Consider the following 15,975-nt stretch of genomic DNA (forward strand, 5'->3'; position numbering starts at 1 on the left):
ATAAAAATGAAAATTTAAAAATATTTTTAAATGGACATTGATAAGATAAAATAGTTTAAAAATGTTAAAATAGGAAAGAGGACAAATTTAAAAATACAGAATAAGAAAAAATAAAATTAAAAAAATTTAACCTTGAAAGACTAAAGGTTCATGGGGAGAAAGCCATGAAGTCTATGTGTTGCTTTCCCCTAGCTCTGGAGTTCTGCAGTTCTCATTGATTGGTGACCTCGGTCTTGGCTGGATGTTCTTGCTCGTCTTCTGGGAGAGGGGCCTGTTGCAGTGATTCTCAAATGTCTTTGCCCGAGGTGGAATTGCACCGCTTTTACCAAGGGCCAGGCTAAGTAATCTGTTCGGGTTTGCTCTTGGTAGCTTTTGTTCCCTGAACACTTTCTGTACAGCTTTGGAGGACGGGAATGAAGATGGCCTCCCGATCTCCAGCCCCGTAGGAGCCGAGAGCTCAGGGCCCCACTTCTCAATGTGCCCTCAGAGAAAACCAGCTAATCACTCCCATCTCTCTGGTCTCCCGCCACACTTCGAGCTTACCCAGCCTGTTACCAAGCATTTATCTCTCTGGCACACAGCCCCATTTGGAGTCTCCAAACCCAGCAGATCCTTGCAGTGGACTCCTGCACCACTCCTCCCAGAGGAGGAAGGAGTGGGTCTCTCTGGATCTGCCACTTGCGGGGTCTTGCTCGAAGACCAGTGGCCCAACTGTGTGACTCAGTTGATTAAGCATCTGAATCTTGATTTAGGTTAAGGTCATGATCTTGGTTGTGAGATCTGGCCCCATGTCAGGCTCTGTGCTGAGCCTGAAGCTTGCTTGGGATTCTCTCTCTCTCCCTCCTTCAGTCCTTCCCCACTCTCTACTCGTGCTCTCTTTCTCTCTCTCTCTTAAAAAATAAATAAAGTGGGTTTCTTGAAGACATCATATAGTTAGTTGAGTAGTGTGTTTTGATGGACTCTAACAGTTTGTCTTTTTTAAAAAGTTATTTATTTATTTAAGTAATCTCTGTGCCCATTGTGGGGCTCAACTTATGACCAATCCTGAGATCAAGAGTTGCATTCTTTTCCAACTGAGTCAGTCAGGTGCCCTTGACAGTCTCTGTCTTATAAGTAGTGTATTTAGACTATTGACTTTTTCATTAATTAATTAATTAATTTTTATTTAAATTTTAGGTAGTTTACATACAGTGCAATACTGGTTTCTGGAGTAGAATTCAGTGAGTCCTCACTTATGTACAACATCTAGGGCTCATCATAACAGCCATCAACCCTTCTAGCCCATCTCTCTCTTACCTCCCTCCATCAACCCTCAATTTGTTCTCTGTCATTAAGAATACCTTATGGGGGGGGCGCCTGGGTGGCTCAGTGGGTTAAAGCCTCTGCCTTCAGCTCAGGTCATGATCCCAGGGTCCTGGGATCGAGCCCCACTTTGGGCTCTCTGCTCAGCAGGGAGCCTGCTTCCCTTCCTCTCTCTCTCTGCCTGCCTCTCTGCCTACTTGTGATCTCTGTCAAATAAGTAAATAAAATCTTTAAAAAAAAGACTACCTTATGGTGGGGTGCCTGGGTGGCTCAGTGGGTTAAAGCCTCTGCCTTCAGCTCAGGTCATGATCCCAGGGTCCTGGGATCGAGCCCCGCATCAGGCTCTCTGCTTAGCAGGGAGCCTGCTTCCTCCTCTCTCCTCTCTCTCTGTCTGCCTCTCTGCCTACTTGTGATCTGTCAAATAAGTAAATAAAATCTTAAAAAAAAAAAAAAAAGAATACCTTATGGTGGGGTGCCTGAGTGGCTCAGTGGGTTAAGCCTCTGCCTTTGGCTCAGGTCATGATCCCAGGGTCCTGGGATCAAGCTCCACATCGGGCTCTCTGCTCAGCAGGGAGCCCCTGCTTTGCCTGCTCTCTCTGCCTGCCTTTCTGCCTACTTGTGATCTCTGTCTCTCTGTCAAATAAAAATAAAATCTTAAAAAAAAAAAAAAAGATACCTTATGGCTTGTTTCCCTCTCTCCAGTTTTTCTTTTTCCCTTTCATGTTCATCTCTTTCTTAAATCCACATACACATGAGATCATATGGTATTTGTGTTTTTCTGACTGACTTATTCACTTAGCATTAAACACTCTGACTCCATCCATGTCGTTGCAAATGGCAAGATTCCATTTTTTGTTGGCTGGGTAATAGTCCGTTGTACATATAGACCACATCTTTTTTATCCACTTACCTGTTGGTGGGTAATTTGGGCTCTCACCATAGTCTGCCTATTGTTGATAAAACATTGGGGTGTTTGGATCTGTATTTTTGTATCCTTTGGGTACATACTCTGTAGTGCAATTGCTAGATCCAGGGTAATTCTATTTTTAGCCTTTTAGGGAGCCTCCATGCTGTTCTCCAGCATAGCTGTACCAGTTTGCATTCCCATCAACAGTGCAAGAGAGTTTCCCTTTCTCCAGATCCTAGCCAGCACCTGTTGTTTCCTGTGTTGTTAATTTTAGCCATTCTGACCAGTGTTATCTCATCTTGGCTCTGATTTGTATTTCCCTGATGATGAGTGATGTTGAGCATCTTTTCAGGTGTCTGTTAGCCATCTGGATGTCTTCTTTGGAAAACTCTATTCATGTCTTCTGCCCATTTCTCAACTGGGTAATTGGTTTTTTGGGTGTTGAATTAGATAAATTCTTTGTAGATTTTTGTATACTAATCCTTTTTTTTTTTTTTAAGATTTTATTTATTTATTTGACAGAGAGATCACAAGCAGGCAGAGAGGCAGGCAGAGAGAGGAGGCAGGCAGAGAGGAGGAAGCAGGCTCCCTGCTGAGCAGAGAGCCCGATGCTCAGGACTCTGAGATCATGACCTGAGCCAAAGGCAGTGGCTTAACTCACTGAGCCACCCAGGCGCCCCTGTATACTAATCCTTTAGCAGATACTTTATGTGCAAGTATCTTCTCCCATTCCATAGGCTGCCTTTTAGTTTTGTTGCTTGTTTTCTTTGCTGTGCAGAAGCTTTTATCTTGATGAAGTCCCAATAGTTCATTTTTTGTTTTTGTTTCCCTTGCCTGTGGTGATGTGTCTAGTAAGAAGTTGCTATGACCAAGGTTAAAGAAGTTTCTGTGTGTGTTTTCCTCTAGGATTTTGATGGTTTCCTGTCTCAGAATTAAGGTTTTTCCTCCATTTTGAATTTATTTTTATGTATGGTGTAAGTGGTCCAGTTTCATTCTTCTGCATGTTGCTGTTCAGTTTTGCCAACACCATTTGTTGAAAAGACTTTTTTGCCATTGGCTGTTCTTTGATGCTTTGTTGAAGATTAGTTGCCCATATAGTTGTGGGTCCATTTCTGGGTTTTCTGCTCCATTGATCTATGTGTCTGTTTTTGTGCCAGTACCATACTGTCTTGATGACTGTAGCTTTGTAAAATAGTTTGAAATCCAGAATCATGATGCCGCCAGTTTTGTTTTTCTTTTGCAGAATTGTTTCGGCTATTTAGGGTCTTTTGTGGTTCCGTACAAATTTTAGGATTGTTCTAGCTCTGTGAAATATGCTGGTTGTATTTTGATGGGGATTGTATTACATGTGTAGGTTGCTTTGGGTAATAAAGACATTTTAACAATGTTTGTTCTTCCAGTCCATGAGCATGAAATGTTTTACCATTTCCTTGTGTCCTCTTCAGTTTCTTTCATAACTGTTCTGTAGTTTTCTGAGTACAAATCTTTTATTTATCTAGTTAGATTTATTCCTAGATATCTCATTTTTGGTGCAATTGCAAATGGGATTGATTCCTTGATTTCTTTTTCTGCTGCTTTGTTATTGGTGTATAGAAATATGCATTGGTTTTATATCCTGCGACTTTGCTGAATTTATATATCAGTTCTAGCAATTTTCTGGTGGCATCTTTAATATTTTCTACAGAGTACCATGTCCTCTGTAAATCGTGAAAGTTTGACTTCTTTCTTGCCAGTTTGGATGCCTTTTATTTTCTTTGTTGTCTGATTACTGAGGCTAAGACTTCCAGTACTATGTTTAGTACTAATGATGAGAGTGGACATCCTTGTCTTGTTCCTTACTGTAGGGGAAAGGCTCTCAGTTTTTCCCCATTGAGGATGATATTATCTGTGGGTCTTTTGTATATGGCCTTTAAAATGTTGAGGTGTGTTCCATCTACCCCTACTTTGTTGAGGGTTTTTATCCCGAAAGGATGCTGTATTTTGTCAGATGCTTTTTATGCCTCAAGTGACAGGACCACATGGTTCTTATCCTTTCTTTTGTTAATATGGTATATCACATTGATTGATTTGTGAATATTAAACCACCCCTGCAGCCAAGGAACAAGTCCCACTGGATTGTGTTGGATAATTCTTTGAACGTACTGTTGAACTTGATTGCTAGTATTTTATTGAATTTTTTTGCATCTGTGTCCATCTGGGTTATTGGCCTGTAATTCCCGTAGTAGGGTTTTTGGTTTTGGAATCAAGGTAATACTGGCTTTGTAGAATGAGTTTGGAAGCTTTCCTCCCATTTGTACTTTTTGGAACAGTTTGAGAAGACTGTTTTAACTCTTCTTTAAATGTAGAGTAGAGGGGCATGTGGGTGGCTTTTTTTATTTTGTCTGCCCTCAGCTAGGGTCATGGTCCCATGGTCCTGGCATCTCTCAGTTTCTCTCAAATAAATAAGTAAAATAAGCAACTAAGTAAGTCTAAATTAAAAAAAAAATGTCTGGTAGGATTCACCGGGAAAGCCATCTGGCCCAGGACTTTTATTTGTAGGGAGATTTTTGATTACTGATTCAGTTTCTTTGCTGGTTATATGTTCAAATTTTCTATTTATTCCTGTTTCAGTTTTGGTAGTTTATAAGTTTCTAGGAATCTGTCCATGTCTTCCAGGTTTCCCAGTTTGGTAGCATATAATTTTTCATAGTATTCTCTTCTTTTTTTTTTTTTTTTTTAAGATTTTATTGATTTATTTGAGAGAGTGAGAACACAAGTGGGAGTTGTGCAGAGGGAGAGAGAGAAACAGGATTCCCACTGAGCAGGGAGTCTGAGGTGGGGCTTGATCTCAGGACCCCAATATCATGACCTGAGCCAAAGGTAGGCGCTTTACAGACTCAGCTACCAGACACCCCCGTAGTATTCTCTTATACTTGTATTTCTGTGGTGTTGGTCATGATTTCTCTTTCGTTAATGATTTTATCTATTTGGGTCTTTTTTTGATAAGTCTAGCTAGGGAGTTACCAGTTTTACCAATTCTTTCACAGAACCAGCTCTTAGTTTTGTTGTTCTGTTCTACTGGATTTTTTTGTTTCTATATAATTTATTTCTCCTCTGATCTTTATTATTTCCCTTCTTTTGCTGGCTTTAGGCTTTATTTGCTGTTCCTGTTTTAGCTCCTTTAGGAAGGAGCTAGAAAACCTTCAGTATCAACCTGGGATCAAAGGTTTCCCTTTAATAACCTTTAGTAAGGTTAGGTTGTATATTTGAGACTTTTTTGCTTCTTGAGATAGGCCTGTATTGCAGTATGCTTCCCTCTTAGGACTGCCTTTGCTGCATCCCAAAGGTTGTGAGCTGTCTTTTAATTTTCACTTGCTTCCATGTATTTTAAAAATTCTTCTTTAATTTCCTGGTCTTTAATTTCTTGGTTAACTCAGTCATTCTTTAGTAGGATGTTCTTTAACCCTCATGTATTTTTTTCATAGTTTTGTGGGCTGAAAATATGCATGTAGACCATTGACATTTAAAGTGTTTATGAATACAGTTGGATTAATAACTACCATAATTGTTGCTGTTTTTTATCCATTGCATTTGGTTTGGATTTTGTATTCCACTCTTTCTGCTTTCTCTGACTTTAACTGAACATTTATAGATTATATTTTTCCACTCTCTTAGCATTATCAATTGTACTTAAAAGAAAAAAAACTCTTTTTAAGTGTTTGCTCTTAAATTCACAGTATGTGTTTATAGCTATTTGAAGTCCACTTCTAAGTCCACTTTCAAATCATGTTAGAACATTTCAAGGGTAGTGCAGTTACCTGATAACAGAATATCCCCAATTCCTTCCTCCTGCCCTTAGGACATTACTATCATTTACTTCACTTGTATTGAAGCTACAGTTACTGCGTACATTGTTGAAATTATTATTTTGAGCGAACTGTTATGAATTTGGTCAATTAAGAGTAAGAAAAATAGGGATGCCTGGGTGGCTCAGTCAAGTGTCTGCCTTTGGCTTAGGTCATGATCTCAGGGTCCTGGGATCAAGTCCTACACTGGGCTCTCTGCTCGGTGGGGAGCCTGCTTCTGCCTCTCCCTTTGCTTCTCCTCCTGCTTGTGTGCTTTTTTTCTCTGTGTTAAATAAATAAATGAAATCTTAAAGAAAATATTTAACCCCTATTTATTCCTTCTCTAACACTCTTCTTTGTGTAGATCTGTTTCTAACTTATGTCTGTTTCCCTCTCAAGAAATCTTGTAACATGGGGCACCTGGGTGGCTTATTTGGTTAGGTGTCTGCCTTTGGCTCAGATCATGCCCCCAGGGTCCTGGGATTGAGCCCTGTGTCAGGCTCCCTGCTCCGGGTCTGGGGGGGGGGGGGCGGGGTAGGTAGTGGGAGTCTGCTTCTCCCTCTCCTCACTGCTCGTGCTCTTACTGTCTCTGTCAATATCTCTGTCTTTCTCAAATAAATAAATAAATAAATAAAGTCTTTAAAAAGTTGGGGTGGCTTTTATAATATAAAATATTTAAAAAAAAATCTTGTAACATTTCTTGGTAGGTACCTCTGCCCTGTGACAAATTCCTTTTTGTTCATCTTCTAAAGTCTTTACTTCTCTTTAGATATTTTTTTCCTTCAAAACCTTAAATATTTCTTCCACTCTCTTGCTTGAATGGTTTCTGATTAGAAGGCCAATATGCTGCTTATTCATGCTCCTCTGTAGGTGAGACTTCTCCCCCACTGCATTCTTTTATGATTTTCTTTTTGTCTTTGATTTTTCTGCAGCTTGAATATGGTATGCCTAGGTACAGTTTTTTTATATTTATAATTTTTATGTATATTTGGTTTCCTGTGAGTTTCTGTGGTTTGCCCTCTACTATTAATTTTGGAAAAGTCTCATTGTTGGGTCATGTGTTTCTGCTGTTCCTTTCTGTTTGTCATCTTCGGTTTCTACTGCAGATCGATTACATGTTTGTGTAATTGTCCCATGTTTTTTAGATATTCTGTTGTATTCTTTTTCTTTTTGCATTTCAGTTTTGAAAGTTGTATTGGTATTTCTTCCAGCTCATTGATTCTTTCCTTGGCTGTGTCTAGTGTATTGATGAGTCCATCGAAGTGTTTATTTCTGTTAGTTTTTTTTTGTTGCTAGCATTTCCTTTGGATTCTTCCTTGGAATGTCCATCGCCCTGCATACAATACCTCTCTTTGCATATTGGCCACTTTTGCCATTAGAGCTCTAGCATATTAGTGATAGTTGCTTTAAATTCCTTGTGAAGTAATTCTAGCATCTCTGCCATATCTGAGTGGGGTTCTCTGCTTGCCCGGTGTCTTCAGATCCGTTCGTTATTTTAGTACGCTTTGGGATTTTTTTTTTTTTTAAGATTTTATTTGTTTATTTGACAGAGAGAGATCACAAGTAGAGAGGCAGGCAGAGAGAGAGAGAGGGAAGCAGGCTCCCCGCTGAGCAGAGAGCCCGATGTGGGACTCGATCCCAGGACCCTGAGATATGACCTGAGCCGAAGGCAGTGGCTTAACCCACTGAGCCACCCAGGTGCCCCACGCTAAAGATTTCTTACGTAAGGTCTGAGAGGTGCAGTTCTGTAGTTGTATGCCCCGGTTATTAGACAGGAGCCCTCTTGATGTTTGAAGTGATCTGTAGGCGTGCTTGGCTGGCCCAGTTGGTGAGACCTATGACTCTTGATCTCAGAACTATAGGTTCAAGCCCTGTGTTGGGTGTAGAGATGACTTTAAACTAAAATCTTAAAAAAAAAAAAAAAAAAAAAGTGATCTCTAGTTCTGTGGTTAGGTCTCAGTCTTTTAGGGAACTTGTGCCCCTGGCCTGTGACCTTCACAAGTGCTTTGGGTTTGGGGTTTTGCCCCTCTCTTAGGTGAAACTGGAAGGCAGAGGGGACTGGAGTAGGATATTTTCCTTCCCATAAGTCAGGCAGGTTCTGGCAAATCCCAGTAAGCTAGGCTCTGGTAAAACAATTTCCCTTGAGGACAGGCCTTGTTAAAGAACAGAAGGTTCTGGATGTATCTCTAAGTGGCTTGTTTTCTCCTTCCCCTGCCTGAAGCCTGAAGGGTTTTGTTCTCTGACCTTCACTGTGATAACCTGGCAGGTAAAACTCACAGAAGTACCTGGGTCCCCCTAACCTGGGTCCCTAGGTTTATTAATTTGAACCTGTCCACATTGAACCTCTAGTGATTTATCAGTTATACTTTGCTTTTTCCTGCCCTGTTTCTGCCCCAGGCATCTGCTCCAGTAAGTTGTAATTTTCTGTATTTGCCTGTTCTCTGATTGTTTGGGTAGTATTTTATCCTGTTACTTCAGTTCTCTGATGGATCTAAAACGAATTGTTTTTCAATTTGTTTAGCTCTTTTATTGTAACGACAGTAGTGACCCCTTCCAAATACCTCACATGCCAGACTGGAAAATGACAGTTTGATGCTTTTATTTTTGAAAGATATTTTTGATAGATTAAAAGAATTCCTGGTGACACCTTTTCTTCCTTTTCTTTTAGTGTTTTATAGATGTCATTCCATTGTCCTCCAGCTTAGAGCAGAAATTACTTACGGTTCTTACCTTTATTTATCTACCCATAATGTGCTTTTTTTTTTTTTTAAAGATTTTTTATTAATTTGACAGAGATCACAAGTAGGCAGAGAGGCAGGCAGAGAGAGAGAGGAGGAAGCAGGCTCCCTGCCGAGCAGAGAGCCCGATGTGGGGCTTGATCCCAGGACCCTGGAATCATGACCCGAGCCGAAGGCGAGGCTTTAACCGACTGAGCCACCCAGGCGCCCCCATAATGTGCTTTTTTTCATGTTTATAAACACTTTGTTCAGTTCATTACAGTGGGCAAGTTTCCCGCTGAATGAATAGATGGAAGCGAGGTACCCCTGGGTTAATGCAGGAGCCAGCGGCTTACATGGGACTGACTGGGCATCAGCCAAAGAGGGAGCACCAAGGTTTCAGAGCCAGACCCCACTCAGAGCCCCCGAGCCAAGGGTGGACTAATGGCCCGACACTGACCTCTGCTTCCTTCTCACAGCTGGGCACCCTGCAAGGCATGTCTTCAACATTATATCGTTTCATTGATGTCGGGGAAACACTTATGAAACTGAGCCCCATGTCCTGGTGCACCCGAACTGTTGTTGCTTTGTAAGTCACATGCTAGCATCCGAACAAGGGTATGAGAATTCTCCAGTAACAGTGGGCCAGAAGGGTGCTATCTCTGTATTTCTCCATTAGTGCCTCCTTGCCTGTTTTCATTCCTACTTGAATTCCCATCTATAAGTCGCATACCCTGGTGATGAAAGTCTCACACAAGTCTGTCAGATGACAAAGCTATTTCCAAAGCAGCATCTTGTGCAGATAGCCTGTGACCTTGAAGAAAGTGTCTCTGGTTAGCTGTCTTCTGTGAAAAGAGTCACCTACCCCTGACTAATGCCTAATTGAAAGCATAATTTAGAAGACATATTGAGGAAGTAGAATAGGATAAAAATAGGAAACAAACATTTCTACTATCTTAGAGACCACAGAACTTCCTACAGCGCTGTGTTGGGACAGAGTGTTTGGAGGTTCACAACCTCTGTGGTTTATGGGAGACACTATAAGGAGGAACTGGGAAGAACTTGCCATTTTCAGTGGAAAACAAGTGGCAGTTAATAATTATGATGACTTTGTACTTAGGATCTGGATTTGGTGCACCTTTTTTTCTTTCTTTTTTTTTAAGATTTTTATTTGTCAGAGCGCACAAAAGGGGAGTGGCAGGCTGAGGGAGAAGCAGGCTCTGGGAGCAGGCTCCCCACTAAGCGGGGAGCCCAATGTGGCACTCAGTCCCAGGATTCTGGGATCATGAGCTGAAGGCAGCTAAAAGGCAGATGCTTAACCAACTGAGACACCCAGGCATCCCTGCTGCCCTTTGTTTTTTTGAATAGAAAGAAAGAAGGGTGTTTTCATTAATCCATTAAATGTATGTGAAAAGGAGCATTTTAAGAGGTGCAGTCTTTTTGAAAAATTGATCAAACTCGAATTCGGTATACTCAGTGTATTTGTAAATAAAATTAGGGCATGAAAAAATATAGGAAACAAACTCCAAAAAGCTATTGTCTCTGGGGACTGGGCCAGTTAATGACCAGTTCACAGATGGTCTTACTTGAAGGCTACAAAATTGTTGTTCACATAATTATTATAAACCTACTGGAGTCCACAGCTAACAGTCTGCAAACTGTTGGGTAGAGCTCAGTCTCAATGTATGAGATGGTTGCAGTCTAGCTTAAACCTTCTCTTACCCCTGGGAGAAATATGGACTCAGAAGGGGAGCTGGACCACCTACAGCATTCCAAAGGCAAAAAAGTCCTGTTAGGAAGTAGGTTCACATACAATATAATTTTAATTCTAAAGGGCACCTTAAATTCCATTTTTCGCTTTTTAAAATTTATCTGTCAGGAACAGACTTAACAACATTGTACTGGCATTTAACTTTTTGGCAAAATAGAAACCTTGGTCACAACCATACTTCTATAAAGATGTTTTGTTGTGTTTTTTTTTTTTTTTATATTTTATTTATTTATTTGACAGAGATCACAAGGAGGCAGAGAGGCAGGCAGAGAGAGAGGAGGAAGCAGGCTCTCTGCTGAGCAGAGAACCGGATATGGGGCTCGATCCCAGGACCCTGAGATCATGACCTGAGCCGAAGGCAGAGGCTTAATCTGCTGAGCCACCCAGCCGCCCCTACCTGCAGGTTTAGAATATGGTTCTGAAGATGTCGTATGACAGGGATAGCTAACTTGGAACAAATTCCATTGACTGGAAGTAATGGCAGTTAATGAGACAACATTACTTCTAGGTAATGACACTCTGTGACTTAAGAGATGCTCTTCATCAGCCATTTGTCAGTCTGTGAAGGCGCCGGGCCAGGTGTGGGCCAGGCAGCCGCACTTGAACTTTGGAGTGCTTACGAAAACAAAGGCATGCTTCCTAGAAATTAAACTTTACGGTAACAACAGAAAACAATCACTTCAGGAAGAACAGTGGCGTGCTCGAGATACAGCAGGTTAAGTCAAGCGTCTTAAAGAGGGTTCTTGAACAGCAGGCTGGAATTTCACTGGTTCTTCTCAGCGGGGAGCATTCCACACGATGATGGTGATGATGAAGATGGCGGCTGCCACAGTGACAGTCCCTGTTGTCCACATCTGGCAGTTGTTCCACCAATATTTTCTCTTCAGCTTGACAGCACTTGTTTCAAATTGGGATACTCCTACCTGCAGCCTTTCTGCACAGTTGTCTAACTCGGAGAGCTTCTGATGTCTTTCCAACACCTTCTATTGACTCTCATGATGTCCACCACCTCATCTGCTACATTCCTTGTCTGCTGAAGGCTCCAGTGACATTTTGGCAGCAGCGAGCGGCAGTTGCAGAGCTGCACAGCAGGATCCAAGGCCGGATCTGTACATAATGTGCTCTTTCAAAGCCCGGCTTCTTTTATTTACACACACACACACACACACACACACATTTTTTTAAATTAAGATATAATGTATTATTGGCCCCAGGGTACAGGTCTGTGAATCACCAGGTTTACACACTTCACAGCACTCACCATAGCACGTACCCTCCCCATTGTCCATAACCCAACCACCCTCTCCCTACTCCCCTCCCCCCGGCAACCCTCAGTTTGTTTTGTGAGATTAAGAGTGTCTTATGGTTTGTCTCCCTCCTGATCCCATCTTGTTTCATTTATTCTTTTTCTACCCCCCAAACGCCCCATGTTGTTTCCTGACTTCCTCATATCAGGGAGATCGTATGGTAGTTGTCTTTCTCCGATTAACTTACTTCGCTAAGCATAATACCCTCTAGTTCCATCTACATCATCGCAAATGGCAAAATTTCTTTTGATGGCTGCATAGTATTCCATTGTATATATATACCACATCTTCTTTATCCATTCATTGGTTGATAGACATCTAGATTCTCTCCATAGTTTGGCTATTGTGGACATTGCTGCTATAAACATTCAGATGGGGGCACCTGGGTGGCTCAGTGGGTTAAAGCCTCTGCTTTCGGCTCAGGTCATGATCCCAGGGTCCTGGGATCAAGCCCCGCATTGGGCTCTCTGCTCAGCAGGGAGCCTGCTTTCCTTCCTCTCTCTCTGCCTGCCTCTCTGCCTACTTATGATCTCTGTCAAAAAAAAAATTCAGATGCATGTGCCCCTTTGGGTCACTACGGTTTGTATCTTTAGGGTAAATACCCAGTAGTGTGATTGCCAGGTCTCAGGGTAGCTCTGTTTTCAATTTTTTGAGAAACCTCCATGCTGTTTTCCAGAGTGGTTGCACCAGCTTGCATTCCCACCAACAGTGTAGGAGGGTTCCCCTTTCTCCACATCCTCGCCAGCATCTGTCATTTCCTGACTTGTTAATTTTAGCCATTCTGACTGGTGTGAGGTGGGATCTCATTGTGGTTTTTATTTGTACTTCCCTGATCAAAACCCAGCTTCTTTAAAGATTTTTTTCTTTGACACTGGTTTTTAACAACTTGATTATGATGTACCTTGCTGGTAGTCTCCTCAGTTTATCCTCCTTGGGTTTTACTGAGCTTCTTGGGTCTATAAGTTTATAGTCGTGATCATTTGGGAAATTCTGCTTTATTTCTTCAGATAGTGTTTTTGTCTCCTTTTTGATTTTCTATTTCTGGGATTTAGTTTATGCACATTGGCCTGCTTGGTAGTGTCTGGTGTTTCTTGTTTACCTGTGTGCTTTATTTATTTGTGTGTGGTGTGTGTGTGTGTGTGTTTGTTTGTGTCTGTACTTTATTTTGAGTCCTATCAATTGCTATGTCTTTAAATTCCTTGAGCTTTTCTTTTACAGTGTTGATCTGATGTTAATCCCATATTAATGTTTTTTCATTTCAGATACTATTCTTACCATCTCTAGAAAACCCATTTGGATCTTTTTATAGCTTCCATTTTCCTCTCCATCATGCACGTGTTACCCTCTACTTTCTTGAATATATGAAGCATTTTTACAATATTCATCATCCTTCTGTGCTAGTTCTTGTATGTCTGCCTTTGCAAGGTCACTTTCTAACGGCTGGTCTTTCTTAGGGTCATAGGTCATGTTTCCTTCTCTTTCACATGCCTGGTGTAGCAGTTACTAGTTCATACTTCATTGCTTGCTTGTGATGCTAGAACGTTTCTCCCTTGCCAGCTAGCCTGATGCTAAACTCGCCGTTGCAGTTGCTGGAGAAGGGGCCTTTTCCCAGTTCTGTGTGTTCTGCTTATTTCTGTTCTTGACACAGGCTGGCACACAGGATGCACGGGAGCTCACTCCAGTAAGTTTCTTTGGCATCTTTTCGGGTAGTTTCCTGGCTGCAAATTTAGCAGCACTCCTGTGGTGCCAGCCCTGTTACTCTCTAGATGTCTGGAAGGGGACAGGCACTGCCAGGCAAGTTCTATGGGACCTCGTCTGGCCTTCTGGTGGCTTTCCGGTGAGTTCATCAGCACCTTTGCCCACAGCCTCTCCGCTCATTTTATTCGTGCCCACATAGGTAGTTGTCGGTCATCTCCAGGTTTGGCCTAGGGCAGCCCAGTGAACTTTACACCATCCAGTGGGCTGTGACTACCCATCTCCCAGGTGTGAATCCTTCCCTTGGGTGCCCCCCTTCACCATTAGGTATTCTATAGAGTTTCTTTTGTTTCTTTTCATTTAACTCCTTATAAATAGTTAATAATTCTTCATACTAAATTTCCCTTGTTTAAAATACCGTGTGGTTTCTGTCTCCTGGCTGGACTCTGATAGACCTGGTATTTCCTTATCGAATCCTGGACATGGTGAATTTATGTTGTTGTTTGCTGGGTTTTGTTATATTTCTTCAAATAGTGTTAATCTTGGTCTGGCACGCAGTTAAGTTCCTTGGCATCAGCCGATCCTTTAGAGGCTTGCTTCTGAGCAGCGTTAGGGTGGGTCCAGAGCTGTCTTTGGTTTGTAGGTAATTTGGCCCCATTATTAGGGGTGATGCCCTTCTGGGGATTCTTTCTGCTTGATACGCTGTGAATTAGGAGGCTTTACCATGGTGGCTTGTGGGAACACAAAGTAGGACCATCCCTGTGTGAGCTCTGGGGATCTTTCCCCTCTGCTCCTTTCCAGGGATTCCTGCCCTGGGCTTCTCGCATAGTTTGTTTCACACGGGTATGGAGTCCTCAGCCGAAGCCTCAAGGGGACCCTCTGAATATCCTGGAGCTCTGCCCACTGTGCAGCCCCTCTTCCCCAGCACTCTGCCCTATGTTCCTTGCCCTCCTGACTGCCCCTTCCATGCGGGAGATGGCCGGCTGGGTCTGAGTTTCCCCTCGCCGCACTGTAGCCCAGAACCACCTTGGCCGTGGCAGGTGCAGTCACAGGGCTCTGGCTGTTGGGTTTCCCTTCTCACTGAGATCGCTGCTATCTGGTGACAGGAGATGCATCACATCATCTCTTGTCCAGTTGTCCTGAGTTTAGGGGGCCCTGTTACTCTGTCTTGAATGAATAGATACATAGCCAAACAGATGAAATGGCCTGTCAGGAGCTTCATGAAATTCAGAATATTTGGGGCTCTCTGGCTAAGCCGACTAACACTGTTAATATGTTTTTTTTTTTTTTTGTTTTTTTTTTTTTTATTAAGCATTCGCACAGATGGGAACAGGAAGATGGTGCAGATTGGAAGACAGTGATGTGGTGGCAGCCTGGAGTTGGCCCCATAGCAGGCTCACCTTTACCATCTTGTGTAGTTGTGTCCTTGCTGGGCTGAGGTGCTTGCGAAGATCAAATCACCTCCTCCTCACAGGAGCTACTGTGAAGAAAGGAGCTCATCACCCAAGAATTTGGAAGGGTGGTGCCCCTGCCCTGCTTCCGTGGCCCACCATGATTCCAGCAGTCTTCAGATGATGGGGAACTGGACTGACAAGGCCACCTACCTCTGGGGACTCTGGCCTTGGCCTGGACTCCTCCTCTGGCTTCGTAGGGCCCCCTCCGCTTCTGCCTAAGGCCCTGTCCACGGCCACAGGTGGGTCGAGATGGCTGCTGGTGGCCACTGCTGCCCTGCTGCACTTCCACTCTGAGGGAAGGGCACCGAGCCCTGGGAGCCGTCATGCTGGCAGCACGAAGGGAGCCTGGAAAGCCAGCCTTGCAAGGTGAGGGGACGTGTTTTCTAAAGTGGTATACAAGTGGGGTGAGAAGCAGTACTGCTCCCCAGAGCCCGGAAGGTCTCTGCACCTGCCTTTCCTGTTCTCCACCCAGCAATATCTTCCCGTCCCCACAGCCAGGGCTCTGCCAGCCTGAGATTCTTCCCTGGGGGTGGTAACCCAGACCTCTGAGGGGAGAGTGGTGGCAGGGCCCTGAGTCTGCTCACATTCAGGAGTCCAGGACAGGCAGGCTCTCTGGGGAGCCCCATGGCTTGATGGGGGTTTGGGACAGGCCAAATGTGTCGTCCTTCACTCATGGCAGACCTGATGAGGCATCTGTTCTGGGGGCCAGTTAAGGGTGAAGGCTGAGGCACTGAGGGAGGATGGTTTAGCGGGAGCCTTTTCATGTGGCCAAGCCCCATAGGCCGTCAGCGCATGCATCCCGACCCCCCGGGAAGAGTTCATTTAGTGAAACATTCCAGCCTGAAGCTTCCTGGGGATGAGAAACACCAAGGGGAGCTTGGGGACTGTGGTCTCCTCCACACTAGCAGGTCCACATTACTTTAATGTTCTACAGTCTAAGGTCCAGAGCTGCTCTGAGAATGGGTAAAGAGAGGCTGGGGACTAGTGGACACAGTGAC

At 43.3% G+C, this 15,975-nt stretch overlaps 1 protein-coding gene across 2 annotated transcripts in view; it reads left to right on the plus strand.

The window, feature by feature from the left end:
• DNASE1 (deoxyribonuclease 1) overlaps nt 1-15,975 on the plus strand; it is a 53,895-nt gene that overhangs the window by 26,137 nt on the left and 11,783 nt on the right. For both annotated transcript variants that reach the window (XM_047714362.1, XM_047714360.1), the window contains exon 2: nt 14,836-15,343. The gene's annotated coding sequence lies outside the window, so the exon portion shown is untranslated. The remainder of the gene's footprint in view (nt 1-14,835; nt 15,344-15,975) is intronic.

The sequence above is a fragment of the Lutra lutra genome, chromosome 18, assembly GCF_902655055.1.
Source record: "Lutra lutra chromosome 18, mLutLut1.2, whole genome shotgun sequence".
Lineage (NCBI taxonomy): Eukaryota > Metazoa > Chordata > Mammalia > Carnivora > Mustelidae > Lutra > Lutra lutra.